This window comes from Micromys minutus (assembly GCF_963924665.1).
Source record: "Micromys minutus genome assembly, chromosome: 13".
In the NCBI taxonomy this organism is placed as follows: domain Eukaryota; kingdom Metazoa; phylum Chordata; class Mammalia; order Rodentia; family Muridae; genus Micromys; species Micromys minutus.
In genome coordinates this window covers 54,634,214-54,651,960 of record NC_137982.1, presented here as the reverse complement: position 1 = coordinate 54,651,960, position 17,747 = coordinate 54,634,214, and the positions used below count along the sequence as shown (strand labels likewise).

At 44.4% G+C, this 17,747-nt stretch overlaps 1 pseudogene across 1 annotated transcript; it reads right to left on the bottom strand.

The window, feature by feature from the left end:
* Positions 1 to 1,096: 1,096 nt before the first annotated feature.
* LOC308429435 (keratin-like protein KRT222) lies at positions 1,097 to 1,816 on the bottom strand (annotated as a pseudogene). Its single transcript has one exon. The product of its transcript is annotated as a keratin-like protein KRT222 (transcript).
* Positions 1,817 to 17,747: the final 15,931 nt, after the last annotated feature.

Sequence of the window (17,747 nt, the reverse complement as noted above, 5' to 3'; positions counted from 1 at the left end):
AAAGATCTCCACATTAAACCCAGTACACTGAAACTTAGATGAGAAAGTAGGGAAAATCTTAGAACACAGGCACAGGAGAAAATTTCCTGAACAGAACACCAATGGCTCATGCTCTAAGGTCAGAGATCAACAATGAGACTGAATGAGATTGCAGAGTGTCTGTAAGGTTAAGGACACTGTCAAGAAAACAAAACTGCAGCCAACAGATTGGGAAAAGATCTTTACAAACCCCAATCTGATGCCCAATATCCAAGGTATACAAAGAACTCAAGAAGCTAGAAACCAGAGAATAAAACAACCCTATTCAAAAATGGGGTACTGAGCTAAACAGAAAGTTCTCAATTGAGGAATATCGAATGGCTGAGGAGCATCTGAGGAAGTGCTCGACATCATTAGCCATCAGGGAAATGCAAATCAAAACTACCCTGAGATTCCACTTCACACCAACCAGAATGGCTAAGATCAAAAATTCAGATGACAGCACATGCTGGTGAGGATGTGAAGAAAGAGGAACACTTCTCCACTGTTGGTGGGGTTGTAAACTGATACAACCACTCTGGAAATCAGTCTGGCAGTTCCTCAGAAAAATGGATATAGTACTACCTGAAGACCCAGTTATTCCACTTCTGAGCATATACCCCAGTGAAGCTCCAACATACAACAAAGACACATGCTCCACAATGTTCATAGCAGCCCTATTTATAATAGCCAGAAGCTGGAAAGAACCCAGATGTCCTTCAGTAGATGAATGGATACAAAAATTGTGGTATATTTACACATTGGAGTACTACTCACCTTAACACTTAAAGTCTCTGATAAAGCTTGCAAGAATAAAGACTATTTAGATGACAAGTAAAACAGAAACCACACTGGATTTCTGATTTATTTTTAAGCAACCCCTCTTCAAAAAAAAAAAAAAAAAATTTGCTCATTTTTGGAGTCCTTGCCAAGTCTCCCCTACTTATGTACTTTTTGAAGAGAGCCACAGCCCACAGCATCTTAACATTATCCATACATATAACTTACATTTGGGATTGGGGGTCTGTATGGCCTACTTAGGTTCATCCTACTGTTCTTGATAAGTATGATCTCTGGATTAGTTGGTTGCTGGTGGGGGTTTGATGGAAGGAATACTACAGGGTTTTCTCATGATAAGCCTGACTTTGATATCTGGCAAGTTATCTTGTCTACGGTCTAAACAGCCCTCATTGGTGGCTGCTAAATGGAGATCAAACCGGAGAGAAACAGACTTTTTCCTCGGTCGGGGGTTATCTTTAAAGAATGAACCTTCCCATTCTTTTATAACTTCATCCACTTTCTCTGTCCTGAGGGGAGAAGAAAGCCAACTTTATTCTTGGTGGGCTTTTCTTCTTTTTTCTTTCTTTGGATACAACCATAGTATCTGATCTCTTCCTGTTCTAGCAGGCGGCGGCACGTGGCTTTCTCCTGCTCCAGCCGCATCTTCATGTTGAGAAGCATCTCACGCTCTTGAAGCTGCCTCTGGATGCCACACCTCACTTCCTGCAGCTCCTTCTCTTGCAGCTGCGTCTGGTCATGCTGCTCACTGGCCTCAGGGAGTTTTCAAGGCCCTTTTCCATCGTGGAGGGATTCGATCTCACTTGCAGGTGGTGGCACTGCCGGTGGGCCTCTTTGAGTTTGGCCTGAGCTGCCTTCGGAGCTTCTCCTTCCTTGTCCATTTTTTGGTTATATCTTCCTCTAGCTGGATCCGTGTTGACAGCACTGTCTCTATCTGATTTCTGGTGAGGAGCTGTTCATAGTTTGCCCTGATCTCATTGAGAAGCTGGGACAGCTCCATTCTTTCCCCATCCTCCACCTTGGCTAACTGGACTTCTGCTTATGTCTTTCTAAATTTGAGTTCTGAAATTCACATCCGTGGTGATGGCTCTAGGAGGCAGGACTTTTAGGTTGTGTATTAGTTAATTTATTTCAGCTCAGTGTCAAAATGTCCAAAAAAGGAATTTAGGGAAGAAAGGGACTAATTTGGCCGATGGTTAGATGGTATAGTTAATCACAGCAGGGAAATCTCAGTGGTAGAACCTGAAGCAGTCGGTCACATCATGTGCATGGTCAGAAAACAGAAATACATAGGTTCTTGTGTTTAACTCCTTCTTTTTTATTCAATTTACAACACCCACCTATGGCATTGGCACAGCACACTCTCAGGTGGGTTTTCCCTCTTAAGTTAAACATCTCTGGAGATATCATCATGGCATGCCCAATAGTTTGTCTCCTTGCTGATTCTAAAATCAAAATGTCAAGCTGTCAAAAATAATTAACATCCTGGTTGATAATTAGGGCATAGGGTAGGAACCTTCAGGAATGATACTGGTTCCCTTATGAAAGAGTTCTAAATGGGAGTTGTTCATATACAAAGATAGCTGTCAGTGAGGAGGTGAGCCCTTGACACACTCAGGATCTATCAGCATCTTGACTTAGCTTTCTCAGCATCAAGACCCGTGAGAGAGACTTTTGTATTAATGAAGTAAAACATGTATGTTTTTTTATAGTGGCATGAATGGACTAAGTCATTATCTGAACTTAAGATGAATCTACTTACAAGGTAAATGAGTGATGTTGGGTGAAGAGTGAGAACAAATTGTATTTAATAGAAAGGAGGAAAAACCCCACTTGGAATGTGAATCAGACCATGTACATTGCTGACTCTCAATAATATGCCTGCTGCTTACCTCTCTCAACGCATATATCCTTCCAAGATGGTCACTTACCTAATAGTTACTTTTTCTTTTTCTTTTTTTTTTGAACGACTTTATTTTGCAAAACAAAGATAAATGTAAAGATTTTAAACATTTTTTGCTTAAAATTATACATTTTTGTCAGTACTGTTTTTTCAGACATTAAAATAAATTTTACATAAAACCACGTGAATATGTTTTTTAGTCGGTACTTGATTTTTTTCAAGGGCTTGACAGTATGCATTGAAAACGTACTAGTTGCAATAAGCGTAAAGTACATGCAAAACAAAACGCAACATGGAAATAGTCAAAGTTTCTTGTTTTGTGAATATATGTATATTTTTTGTTTTCTTTATTTCTTGGACTTCATACAGTCTGTGAGTTGTTTTTGGGGGAGTGCAAGCCTCTGGGGTTAGCATCCCACTATCAGTGACAGCATATTATGTCTGTTCTTTTGTGACTGGGTTATCTCACTCAGGATGATATTCTCTAGATGCAGCCATTTTCTTAAGAATTTGGTTAAGTCATTGTTTCTGGTGGCTGAGTAGTATTCCATTGTGTATATGTACCACAATTTTTGTATCCATTCATCTTCTGAAGGACATCTGGGTTCCTTCCAGCTTCTGGCTATTATAAATAGAGCTGCTATGAACATTGTGGTGCATATATCTTTGTTGTGTATTAAAGTGTCTCTGGGGTATATGCCCAGAAGTGGAATAGCTGGGTCTTCAGGTAGTACTATATCCAATTTTCTGAGGTATCGCCAGACAGATTTCCAGAGTGGTTGTATTAGCTTGCAACCCACCAACAGTGGAGAAGTGTTCCTATTTCTCCGCAGCCTCGCCAGCATCTGCTGTCATCTGAGTTTTGGATCTTGGCCAATCTGACTGGTGTGAGGTGAAATCTTAGGGTTGTTTTGATTTGCATTTCCCTGATGGCTAAGGATGTCGAGCACTTCCTCAGATGTTTTTCGGACATTCGGTGTTCCTCAACTGAAAATGATTTGTTTAGCTCTGTACCCCATTTTTTAATAGGGTTATTTGATTCTCTGGTGTCTAGCTTTTTGAGTTCCTTGTACACCTTGGATATTAGCCTCTATCTGATGTGGTGTTGGTAAAGATCTTTTCCCATTCTGTCGGTTGCCGTTTTGTTTTCTTGACAATGTCCTTAGCCTTACAGAAACTTTGCAATCTCATTAAGTCCCATTTGTTAATCTTTGACCTTAGAGCTTGAGCCATTGGTGTTTTGTTCAGGAAATTTTCTCCTGTGCCTATGTGTTCTAAGGTTTTCCCTACTTTCTCATCTAATAGTTCCAGTGTATCTGGTTTAATGTGGAGATCTTTAATCCACTTACACTTGAGCTTTGTACAAGGAGATAAGAACGGGTCTATTTTCATTCTTTTGCATGTTGAGTGCCAGTTGGACCAGCACCATTTGTTGAATAGGCTGTCCTTTTTCCATTGAATGTTTACTGCTCCTTTGTCAAAAATCAGGTGACCATATATATGAGGGCTCATTTCTGGATCTTCTATTCTATTCCATTGATCCACATGCCTATTTCTGTACCAGTACCATGCAGTTTTCAGCACAATTGCCTTGTAATATAGCTTGAGGTCAGGGATAGTGATTCCCGCAGATGTTTTTTTGTTGTTGAATATGGATTTTGCTATTCTAGGTCTTTTGTTATTCCATATGAAATTGCACATTGATCTTTCCAATTCCATGAAGAACTGGGTTGGAATTTTGATGGGGATTGCATTGAATCCGTAGATTGCTTTTGGTAGGATGGCCATTTTTAAGATGTTGATCTTTCCAATCCATGAGCATGGGAGATCTTTCCATTTTCTGAGATCCTCCTCAATTTCTTTCTTTAGAGGTTTGAAGTTCTTGTCATACAGGTCCTTCACTTCCTTAGTTAGAGTCACACCAAGGTATTTCATAGTTTTTGTAACTATTGTGAAGGGTACCTTTTCCCTAATTTCTTTCTCCACATGTTTGTCCTTTGAGTATAGGAAGGCTACTGATTTGTTTTGTCTCGCGCAACCGTCTCTCCTGCAAGAACGACGCGGCACACGAAATAGAATCTTTCTGCGGTAAACTTTATTATCCTCGAGAACCAGCACTTGTTACACGTGACGAAAAAGACAGAGAAGACCAAGAAATCCAAGAAGACGAACAGGACGAACAAGACGAACGAGATCCACGAGAGGAACGAGACCAACGAGAGAGGGCAACTATTTAGCCCGTCCCCTTATAAAGGGATCAGTCCTTGCCTTGGACGCGGAGCCCCCTGATTGGTTGAAACTCATCAGGCCCTATGACGCCACGGGAGAGGCAGAGCTCAAGGAGTGGAAAGTTACCCAGCACGTGCGCACATGACTTGTTTACTGCTAACTCCAGCCGGATGTCAGCGCCATCTTGTAAAGGAGAATGTGCAGGCGGCGCCACACATCTCCCCCTATCTTTTATTCTTTGAGCAAAGTAGGACACCCATATTAGGAGGGCGGAGATAGAAGTCAAATCCTCATTAAGGTGTATAAAGACCATGTACAGGAGTAACCGCTAGGCTTTTTGTAGCCCGTAGTACTCTTGACCTGTCACTCTGCCTTTTTTCTGAGGAAGGGACACTGGGGCAGGCAACCCTTACGCAAAATGACATACCTCCCAGAGATGCCCCGCGACAAGGGGTTCTCAGTGCGATGCTTTGCTCGGCATCCCTCATGGGCTGCTCAAACCAGACACTCTAATCCTGTGCAATGAACCGAAGTTCTAGGAGTGCAAGAGCTGTCTGGCCGGCGACCTACTGCTTAAGCAAAGACAAACAGATATCGGCTGATGCTGCATGTTCTAGAGCGACAAACGCTTGGGCAAAAACCACCTTGTATCTCTTTTTGTTTGGGCCTTGAGCTTACAAACCAGCCAGAGAAGCAACGCAAGTCCGCAGCAAAGGATTGCTCCCAAGAGTCCCACCCCCACCCAAGTTAATATCGGTGGTGAAAAGCTTAGGGAAGACTGTAGCATCATGTTCCGCTGGAATTGGTTTCAGGAATACCGACAGAATCACCCATCTCACCTCTCCTCTGACTCTCTGGTTCCAAGCATCAGGAGCAGGGCTGTCATCAGGAGTCTCCATCATTTTTCGCGTGAGCCTCTCGGGGACCCAGAAGGGATTATTTTCATCCTGAGGAAAAACACAAACAGCTCCCCTGGATCTTATCAACACAAGATCCGGTCCTTTCCATTTATTAGTTATGACATCTTTCCATTTCACCATCTCTCTTGGTTTGTCCATAGGTAGGCAATGCCTTTCAGCCGCTGTATGGCCGTGGTCATCAAGATTTAAAAAATTTAAGGTGAATAGTGCCATGGATACTGCGGTCCTAGGCACAGGGGGTAGAGTTTGCATAATTGCCCCTTTTTGTTTTATTAGATATGATTTAAGGGTGCGGTGAGCACATTTCACATTACCTTGTCCTTGTGGATTATACGGCAAACCTGTAAGATGAGTCACAGCCATCTGGCTACAAAATTGTTGGAATTTTTGTGAGGTATAGGCCACGTTGTATAGGGCCAAGCAAATGCATTTGTTCACTGATGGCTCTCAATTCATGCAACAATCACCATTTTCCTGATTTCTTTTTAATCACAAAAATGGGGGTATTCCAAGGGGAAGTAGAGGGTTCTACATGACCCAATTGTCGTTGTTCTCTAACTAATTGGGTAACAGCTTCTAACATTTCGGAGGTAAGGGGCCATTGAGGAACCCATACCGGATCCTCCGTTTTCCATGGTATGGGCCGTGCTGCCTCAATGGCGCTTAGGAAAAGCCCAGACCCTGCCTTTCTTTGTTGGGGTTAGGCGAGACAGGCTCTAGGGGTCCTTGTTCATACCGTCCCAAGCCTTTTCCCTCTTTAAAACAGATCTGTCTATCAGGGGCTGTGGAGGGCCCCTCTGGGACTGCAAAATGGCTGCCGCGAGACCTGCATTAGTGATTGGCCCGCCCAGTTCTCTACAGACTCGAAGCCAATCTTGAAGACCTTTGCCCTTTCTATGGGTGATAGTGGCTCGACATTCTTTGGTGGCCTGCTCAAAAATAAGCTGTTCAATAAAGGGGCAGCCGGCTCAGGATCCCCGAAGATCCGACCTGCCGCCTCGGTTATGCGGGCTACAAAATCTGAAAAAGGCTCTTGAGGTCCCTGAATGATTTTTGTAACCTGATTATCGGCCCCTCCCTTTTTTGAAAGTGCCTTCCAGGCCTTAATGGCTGTGCTTGACACTTGGGCATAGGCACCCCAATGATAAGCTGTCTGATCTGCTGCATAGCGACCTTGGCCAGTCAGCAGATCAAATGTCCATTCTTGTTGTTCAGGAGTCAAAGCCGTAGCATTGGCTCTTGCTTGGGTTTGGGCAGCCTCATACCAAAGAGCCTTCCACTCCATATACTGTCCCATGCTCGGTAGAGCAGCCTTGGCAATTGTCTGCCAATCAGAGGGAGTTAAGGCAGAGATAGCCAATCTATCAAGCTGAGCAATGGTAAAGTTAGCGGTTACCCCGTATTTTCTGACTGACTCTGCCAATTCTTTTATTTGATTATATTCTACGGGGACATGAACGCGGCCACCCTCAGCTGTCTCAAACACAGGGAAAGCAAGACACATCTGCCTTCTCACCCTTTCCGGGAGGAACGAGAAGGATTTTACAGGCATGCGTGCTGCATAAGGAGGGGGGGCCACGGGTAAAGGAGGCGCTGTCGGGACAACTGGGGACAAGCGCATGGTCCTGTACTGCTCGTCAGGATAATATCTTTTTTCCTCATAACTAGCTGCTTCTTCATCTACCTCCGCTTCTTCTTCTGGGTCTAAGCCTTCTCGCTCATAATCATCATCTGAAGTCTCGGGGCTATCAATGTTAAGAGCCTAAAAGTCTTCTACAGGGTACAAGCTGACTCCCCTTTTCTTAACATTAGAGGGCATAAGGGAATGAAAATCTGAGGGTTTGTGGGTAACTACTCTCCCGCTGTACAGCATACCTGGAGGTCCTTTTTCCTTAGGGGGGAAATATCTTTTCCTGCACGCGCCCATCCTCTCACTCTGTTCGGCTTCTGATAGACTATCCTGGACTTCACTCAATACCTCTTGCCCCGCAGCGACAGCGGGCCTACAACTCTCATCTCTTATACAATTTTGTACCATCGTCCAAATGGCCATGGTTCTGGGCCCGAGGTCTCCGGCATTCTGCACACAGTCTAATTCTCTACCCAATTTTTTCCATGATGCTGGTGAGAGAGACCCAGAGACCGCAAACCAAGGGGCAGTACGCTCAACCTCTTTTACGAAACGCTGCAAAATGCGGGTGGGCAATTCTAAATCTCTCTGCTTAAGAATTGACTGCAGGGCTGTAATGGTCGAGTGTGAAGAGCCCATCACAGCGATGTAATGCCCGTGGCTTATTTGCGTGGCGGCACAAAGTGAAACTGAAAGGCAAGTCTCAGCGCGTTCCCGCTTTTTTTATCTACAAAGACTTATGGAACGCAGGGGTGCCTCTGCTTATCTACGTCCAACTTAAGCACAAAATTAACACCAGCCCCGTTGGACACAAGAGGAAATTAAGAGGAAGAGAATAAAAACTGCACTGACGAAGACCGGAGCCTCTACGGACCCTTCACACGGCCGTGGAAGATTTAAACCAAATTTAAGAAAGATCTAGGATCAGACATACCTTGCCGAACTTATCTCCCCGCAGTTCTGGATTCCTCCCTGCCCAAAGACAAAGGGTCTTCTGTGGTGCAGACTATGGAGTGGTCGAATTTCCCGGGTTTCCGGCACCAGATGTCCCGCGCAACCGTCTCGCCTGCAAGAACGACGCGGCACACGAAATAGAATCTTTCTGCGGTAAACGTTATTATCCTCGAGAACCAGCACTTGTTACACATGACGAAAAAGACAGAGAAGACCAAGAAATCCAAGAAGACGAACAGGACGAACAAGACGAACGAGATCCACGAGACGAACGAGACCAACGAGAGAGGGCAACTATCTAGCTCGTCCTCTTATAAAGGGATCAGTCCTTGCCTTGGACGCGGAGCCCCTGATTGGTTGAAACTCATCAGGCCCTATGACGCCACGGGAGAGGCAGAGCTCAAGGAGTGGAAAGTTACCCAGCACGTGCGCACATGGCTTGTTTACTGCTAACTCCAGCCGGATATCAGCGCCATCTTGTAATGGAGAATGTGCAGGTGTCGCCCCACATTGTTTGAGTTAATTTTGTATCCGGCCACTTTGCTGAACTTGTTTATCAGCTGTAGGAGTTCTCTGGTGGAATTTTTGGGGTCACTCAAGTACACTATCATGTCATCGGCAAAGAGTGATGTTTTTATCTCTTCCTTTCCGATTTGTATCCCCTTGATCTCCTTTTGCTGTCTAATTGCTCCAGCCAGGACTTCCAGTACTATGTTGAATATGTAGGGAGAGAGTGGGCATCCTTGTCGAGTCCCTGATTTTAGTGGGATTGCTTCAAGTTTCTCGCCATTAAGTTTGATGTTGGCTGTTGGTTTGCTGTATATTGCTTTTATTATGTTTAAATATGGGCCTTGGATTCCTGTTCTCTCCAGGACTTTTAACATGAAGGGGTGTTGGATTTTGTCGAATGCTTTCTCAGCGTCTAGTGAGATGACCATGTGATTTTGGTCTTTAAGTTTGTTTATATGGTGGATTACATTGATGGATTTCCTTATGTTAAACCATCCCTGCATCCCAGGGATGAAGCCTACTTGGTCATGATGAATGATGGTTTTGATGTGTTCTTGGATTCGGTTTGCAAGGATATTGTTGAGTATTTTTGCATCAATGTTCATAAGTGAGATTGGTCTGAAGTTCTCTTTCCTTGTAGGGTCTTTGTGTGGCTTAGGTACGAGGGTTATTGTAGCCTCAAAAAAATGAGTTGGGTAATATTCCATCTGATTCTATCTTTTGGAATAGTTTGGCGAATATTGGTATTATATCCCCAATAAATGTCTGATAAAATTCTGCACTGAACCCATCTGGACCTGGGCTTTTTTTGGTTGGGAGGCTTTTGATGACTTCTTCTATTTCTTTAGGTGTTATAGGGTTATTTAGATGGTTTACTTGGTCCTGGTTAAACTTTGGGACCTTGTATCTGTCTAGGAATTTGTCCATTTCCTCCAGATTTTCCAATTTTGTGGAGTATAAGTTTTTGTAGTAGGATCTGATGATTTCATGAATTTCCTTAGTTTCAGTTGTTATGTCACCACTTTCCTTTCTGATTTTGTTAATTCGTATACTCTCTCTTTGCCCTTTAGTTAGTCTGGCTAGGGGTTTATCAATCTTGTTGATTTTCTCAAAGAACCAACTCTTTTTTTTGTTGATTTTTTCAATGGTTCTTTTTGTTTCTATTTGGTCTATTTCTGCCCTAATTTTGATTATTCTTGCCATCTACTCTTTTTGGGTATATCTGCTTCCTTTTGTTCTAGGGCTTTTAGCTGTGCTGTCAGGTTGCTGTTGTGAGCTCTCTTCAGTTTCTTCTTGGAAGCACTTAGGGCTATGAGTTTTCCTCTCAATACTGCTTTCATTGCATCCCATAGGTTTGGGTATGTTGTGTTATCATTTTCGTTGAATTCTAGAAAGTCCTTAATTTCTTTCTTTATTTCTTCTTTGACCCTGCTATCCTTTAACAGAGCGTTGTTTAGTTTCCATGTGTATGTGGGCATTTTGTTGTTTTTGTTGTTGTTAAAGACCAGCCGTAGACCATGGTGATCTGAGAGGATGCATGGGAGTATTTCAATCTTCTTGTATCGATGAAGGCTCGTTCTGTGTCCAATTATGTGATCAATTTTTGAGAAGGTGCCATGAGGTGGTGAGAAGAAGGTGTATTCTTTTACTTTAGGATAGTATGTTCTGTATATATCTATTAATTCTAGTTGGTTCAAAGTCTCTGCTAGTTTTGCAGTGTCCTTGTTCAGTTTCTGTTTCCCTGATCTGTCCATTGGTGAGAGTGGGGTGTTAAAGTCTCCCACTATTATTGTGTGGGGTGAAATGTATTTTTTGAGCTTTAGTAGAGTTTCTTTTATGAATGTGGGTGATTTTTTATTTGGAGCATCTATGTTAAGGATTGAGAGTTCCTCCTGACAGATTTTTCCGGTAATGAGTAAAAACTGTCCTTCTTTATCTTTTTTGATAACTTTTGGTTGGAAGTTTACTTTATTCGATATTAGAATAGCCACTCCAGCTTGCTTCTTGGAGCTGTTTGCTTGGAAGATTTTTCCCACCCTTTTACTCTGAGATAGTGTCTGTCTCTGTCTCTGAGATGAGTTTCCTGTATGCAGCAAAAGGCTGGATTTTGTTTATGTATCCAGTCTGATAGTCTATGTCTCTTTATTGGGGAGTTGAGACCATTTATGTTAATAGATATCAAGGAATAATTGTTTCTGTTTCCTGCCATTTTTGCTTTTTTGGGTTGAGTTGTGTCTGTGTTTTTTTCTTCTTTTAGTTTTCTTGTTTAGGAGTTTTCTTGTTTTTACTAGGCTGTATTTTCCCTCCTTCTATTGGGTTTTCCACCTATAATTTGTTGTAATGCTGGGTTTGTGTTCAGATATTGTGTGAATTTTGATTTGTCTTGAAATATCTTTGTCTCTCCATCGATGGTGATTGATAGTTTTGCTGGGTATAGCAGCTTGGGCTGGCACTTGTGCTCTCTTAAGGAGTGCATGATGTCTGTCCAGGCTCTTCTAGCTTTCATAGTCTCTGTTGAGAAATCGGGTGTGAGTCTGATTGGTCTGCTTTTATATGTTACCTGACCTTTTTCCCTTACTGCTTTTAGTATTCTTTCTTTACTTTGGGCACTTGATGTTTTTACTATTATGTGTCGGGAGGTATTTTTTTTCTGGTCCAACCTATTTGGAGTTCTGAAGGCTTCTTTTATGCTCGTGGTCATCTCATTCTTGAGGGTAGGGAAGTTTTCTTCTATGATTTTGTTGAAGATATTTACTGTGCCTCTTAGTTGATACTCTTCTCCCTCTTCTATTCCTATTATCCTTAGGTTCGGTCTTCTCATTGTGTCTTGTATTTCCTGGACATTTTGGGTTAGGAGCTTTTTGTTTTTTGCATCTTCTCTGGCTGTTTTGTCTATGTTTGCAATGTTGTCTTCTGCCCCCAAGATTCTCTCCTCGATCTCTTGTAATCTGTTGGAAATGCTTGCTTCTGTGACTCCTGATTTCTTTTTTTGGTGTTCTGACTCTAGGGTTATCTCTTTTAGCGCTTTCTTTATTGTGTCAATTTCTGTTTTAATTTCCCTCTTCCATTCCTTTATTTCTTTGGTTCTGTTTTCGTCTCGTTCTTTGAGTTCTTTGAGTGTTTTTCTTGTTTCTTCTTTAAAAGCTTCTGAATCTTTTTGCTTTTCCTCCCTTTCTTGTTTAAGTAACTCTATCAGCGTCTTGAGGCATGATTTTAGGTTTGTGTCTTCTTTTTCTGGAGTGTTTGGAATTCCGATGTTTGCTACTATCGGAGAGCTGGGTTCTGGTGTTGCTAGATTGTCTTGGTTTCCTTGGGATATACTCTTTCTTTTTCCTCTTGCCATTTTGTTGTCAGTGATATGTTCTTGCCTTTCCCTTGTATCTGGTCTCTGTCCCTGGTACACTTTCCGTGTGCACTCCGCAGAGATCTCTCTCCTTCCCTGGCAGCCCAGGTTCCGGGTGGCAGCTGGGCCAGGCTCCGCTCTGCGTACTGAAGTCACCTCCGGGTGGGAACAGACGTTTCTAAGATCTGTTCCTGGTCACAGATGCTCAGCCTCTCAGAGCCACCTTTCCGGCTGGCAGGTGGGCCAGGCTCTGCTCTGTGTCCTGAAGTCATCTCCGGGTGGGAACAGAAGTTCCTAAGATTTGTTCCTGGTCACTGGATGGGGGAGGACAGGGCAGGTCAGGGCAGGGGGTGCCCTTTCCGTGTGCACTCCGCAGAGATCCCTCTGCTCCCCAGCAGCCTAGGTCTCCCACTCACCAGTTGCTCAGCCTGTTCGAGCCGCCTTTCCTGCTGGCAGGTGGGCCAGGCTCTGCTCTGTGTCCTGAAGTCGTCTCCGTGTGGGAACAGAAGTTCCTAAGATTTGTTCCCGGTCACTGGATCGGGGAGGACAGGGCAGGTCAGGGCAGGGGGTGCCCTTTCCGTGTGCACTCCGCAGAGATCCCTCTGCTCCCCAGCAGCCTAGGTCTCCCACTCACCAGTTGCTCAGCCTGTTCGAGCCGCCTTTCCGGCTGGCAGTTGGGCCAGGCTCCGCTCTGCGTCCTGAAGTCGTCTCCGGGTGGGAACAGCAGTTCCTAAGATCTGTTCCAGGTCACAGTAGCTCAGCCTGTATGAGCCGCCTTTCCGGCTGGCGGTTGGGCCAGGCTCCGCTCTGCGTCCTGAAGTCGTCTCCGGGTGGGAACAGAAGTTCCTAAGATCTGTTCCCGGTCACAGTTGCTCAGCCTGTACGAGCCGCCTTTCCGGCTGGCAGTTGGGCCAGGCTCCGCTCTGTGTCCTGAAGTCGTCTCCGGGTGGGAACAGAAGTTCCTAAGATCTGTTCCCGGTCACAGTTGCTCAGCCTGTATGAGCCACCTTTCCGGCTGGCAGTTGGGCCAGGCTCCGCTCTGCTTCCTGAAGTCATCTCCGGGTGGGAACAGAAGTTCCTAAGATCTGTTCCCGGTCCCAGTTGCTCAGCCTGTACGACTACTTTTTCTTTCTATATGTAACTGCTCAGCACACACACATGCTTTCTATGTACCTGCATGTTATCTGGTGATATCCCAGTTTCACTGTTGGTTTATAAAAATGACCCCAGGCCTTTTATGTTATTTGCTGAAAATGGAGCATATAAGATTCTAAAAAAGCAGGGGAATAATGCAGAATAACCTCCAGACCTGAATGACTGTGTGGGACAAAGTGACTTTTAATGGCCTAGACTGGGCACTATCTTAGTGAAGGAAAAGTTTGAGATTATCAGAGAAATTAGCCTATTATTACTAACACAACAGACAAGTTTACTCCTAGGTTGAAATTGCATATGTTCCCCCAAGGAGACTTAGAAAAAAATAAAACAAAAAGCAGACAGACAAAATTTGTGTCAATTTTAGTCAAAATGGGATCAAAATTGGTCTCAAGCACCACATATTGTTCCCTTATTTTCTCCACAGTGGTTTAAGAATTCTGTGGGAAGCGAAGAATGGACCACAGTGGAAGTGGCTATGGCAGAGGCTGAGGCATCTGCCTCCATCGTGATCATTTGCTGACTAGATAGACCACGAGGTCACCGGGACCCTCAAGTAACGCATGGGGAGATCAGCTGGAGAGGTGACCACCTTGCGAGTTGTGTGGCATGTACTGGAACGGCGCCTCCCACTCCTTCCTCCTCTGGTGCTATAGAACCTGTCCGTAGCTGAGCAGAGAGTCCTGTGAGAGGCCAGACTACTCCATAATTCCTGGGCCAGAGACTTCAAGACATAGTACATGCTATTTGCTCCAAGTGCCGGTGCCATCTTCTCACCAGAGTCTTCTACGGTGCCGCCTGGAGCCTCAGTCTCACACTTTCACTGCGTGTCACCCCCTTTTTGAAGACTGTTGGTTTGTCATTTTGTTCATTTGCCACACGATGCTGCTGTGAAGGCCTGTGCAGTCTGGAACTTACTGTCCAACCCAGTCTGGCCTAAACCTTGTGGGCAGTGTATCTCCCATGTGAAGGCAAATCCAAGCATACTGCTTTCAATTTTTATTATTTTACTGTTAAACTGAAGTTATACGTATATTAGGCTTTTATAAGGGCCATAATGATTCTTTATAAGTTGCTGATAGGTAGATCTTGAGATCTCAGGAAATGTAACGAAAGGTTTTTGTTGTTGTTGTTCCATCTAAAATGGGGGTGGATATTTTAATTTTTGAGACCAGGTCACACTTCCTTCTGCCTCGACCCACCACCCCCAGACTGGGTGCTACCATACCTAGTTAGGATAATATTTTACTGTGGCTTTGTCATTTGTTCAGTATTTATTCTCCAACAAACTGTGAGCTAGATGAAAGGGAACACCAGGCCTTTGATCTACCTTTATGTGCTGAGCACCGCGTGCACACTCAGCAGCCACACAGCAGATGCAGCGGTTACTCTGTCCCACCCAGCTTGGCTCCTTGACCTCGCAGATGTTGGGGGAGCGAAGGAAGGAGAGACGTGTGGACCCACATACAGAAAAGCCAAGCTCGAGTGTTCTGTGAGCGCTCCAATGGAGTGGTGACAGTTATCCAACCTCGGTCCTCATTGTGTTTAGTATACGGAGCATGGGGGAGGAGTTAGCTCTGGGAGGCCTCTAGGTGAGAAGTCTCAGGCTTCAAATATCTAGAAGGAAGCCACAGTGGCTCCTTTTTGCACACATTGCTGATATTCTCACAAGAGGAAGGCTTTGCTCTTATCTCTCTGAGCCTGATCCAGGACAAAGGCTTTGCCTTCCTACAGGCCTGAGGCCTTGGAGTCCTTTACAAAGCTATGCCTACGTCAACAGTACACGTTCACCAAAGGCTTCCTGAGCCCTCCACAGGTGTGAATGTGTAGTGTCCTCACAGAGGTTCACATGAGCATTTGGTTCCTAGCTGGTGACACTGGGAAAGTTTTGAAACTCAATGGTTGGTGTTTTACTCCCTGGGAGTTCTGGACGGTTTGGTTGGTTGATGTTCTTCTTCCCATGAGGTTGTAGGCCCCTTCAGCTCCTTCAGTCCTTTCTCTAAGTCTTTCATTGGGGTCCCGGTTTTCAGTCTGATGGTTAGCTGTAAGCATCCTCAACTGTATCTGTATGGCTCTGGCAGAGCCTCTGAGGGGTGTCTTAGTTGTACATTTTCAAATAAAGACGTTACAACAGCTCTGCATCCGCATCTGCATACAGGAACTGCTTTGAGAACCTCCCGAGTGTAGTGATTGCCTATCTCGCCAGCAAGAAAGACGAGCCACAACAGGATCCTTCTACAGGCGTTTATTGCAGGTTTGATTGCAGTGGCGAAAGACCCCGAGCCCAGAAATCAACCCTCCTTATATATGCTTAGGAGGACTGTGTCGCTACCTGATTGGTGCATTCTGTGCGTCCTAATTAGCATACTCGGGACTAGAGAATGAGTCAGCAAAACAGGCATATGTGCATGCGCACTTAGGTTGTTTATCTCAAAACTGGCCAACCTCCCTTTGGGCTGGGCGACATCTTGTAATGGCGAATGCGGTGGCTTCCCACACCCGAGTGTGGTTCCTACGCTTTCCCTGTTGGCTGTGCTCACAGCAGCTTTGGAAAAGGCTTCCCTTTTCACCCACAGTGCCACACTGTCTCAGCTACTATGGGAATGACAGCTTTGTTCAGTTTCCACCTGTTGCTTTATTATGTATGGTTTTAATATGCATAATACTTGGTGAAATATCAGTGTAATAACTACATACACAACTCTCCAGTTCACATGTGCTACATAAGTAGCACGTGTACATTAAGATCAGGGACCGAGCAAATGACTGATTTCTCAGTCTTTGTACTGTGCATTTAGTCAGTTCACATAGCACAGGAGCCGCTTGGCCTTTCTTCCATCACTAATGTGTGAGGATTTGTGAGGAATCACTTTGGATGGTTAAACTATTAAAGGAGCGACTACAGGGACGGTCGCCCCCAAGGAAGGAGTGCTGGCGTAAAGTCACCATGAAAGTGACAGCAGAAAGTAATTCGTTCTATCAAAGGAACAAAATGGAAAGAGGGAGCTAATCCAATTGAAGAGAGGAATATGGCAGTACAGGCCTTTATCCCTAACTGCTTTGGGGCTGAGGCAGATATTCGCAAGTCCTGGGCCAGCCTGAGCTACAGTGTTTGTTCAGAGCCAGTCTGAGCCTCAAAAGTAAAGAAGTGTGAGCCAGTGGTGATCAGTAACGGAGCAGGAGCACGCACAAAGGTCACGGCTCAACCACGGTCACCTCCTACTGCCCTCCCCCACCAAATGACAGCTTTGAAGGCACAAGCCAGATGCTTGCCTGAGTCATATCACACAACAGGAGTAAGGGGCAAGCGACATTCACAACACTCTTTAGAAGAATATTTAAAAAAATAATCAAAACACTTTATTTCTCAACATTCCTGTTTTAAGATATTAATGAATTGATTAAATATCAGTTTTTCTACTTTTCATTTTTCTATTTATAGCCAACATGAAAGTTTCTAATACTTCGACAAAAAAAAATTTAAAGGCCAAAGTACAGTGGTTTTCCTACCCCTCCCAAAGGCTTAATTAAGGTTAGCTCATATAATCATTTTACGGTTTGTACCACTGAGCAAGATGAAGACAGTTCGTGTCCTATTTGAGATAGTGTTTTCTGAATTACTGACGTGAAACACCACAAAGTTCATCAAGTGGGCGTGGCCTCGTTCACTGCGCCAAGGTTTCCACTTACTGAGCAGAAACCGACAGCCATCCCTTCATGTGCATTTTCTGGCCCATGCAACAGTTATAATTCTTGTCCTGGAGGCTGACTGTGTAAGCGACAGCCAGCACAGTCCTCAGCTGAGGCACGGATTTCTCCACCCCGTTATTTTCGGTGCTGTTTTCTCGTAGTTGTTCTCCTGGCTCTAGGTGCTCTCTTTCTCCCCCCGCCCCCCGTGTGTGTAATGTACCCTTTTAACTGACTTCCTTTCATTTGTCTCTTTGCATTTAGCTCTGGATCCTTCTGAGCGAAGGCTCACTCTTTAGTCTTCTCAAGCATAAGTATATTTCAAGAAAGAACAAAGCTGCCCAACTAGAGCAAAGGCTGGTAGATGGCTCAGTGGTAACACGATCTCCCCCCAAGTATGAGGATCTGATTTGGATGTCCAGTTCTACATGAATTCTGGGCAGATGTAGCAGCCTACCTGCAGTCCAGACTTCAGCTGTCGGAAACAGATTTTTTTAGGGCAAGCTGCATAGCTGGAGAGGCTCAGTCAGTCAGTACTGGGTTCCAGTGAGAGACCCTGTCTTAATAAATAAGGTAGAGGATGATCAAAGACTCCTGATA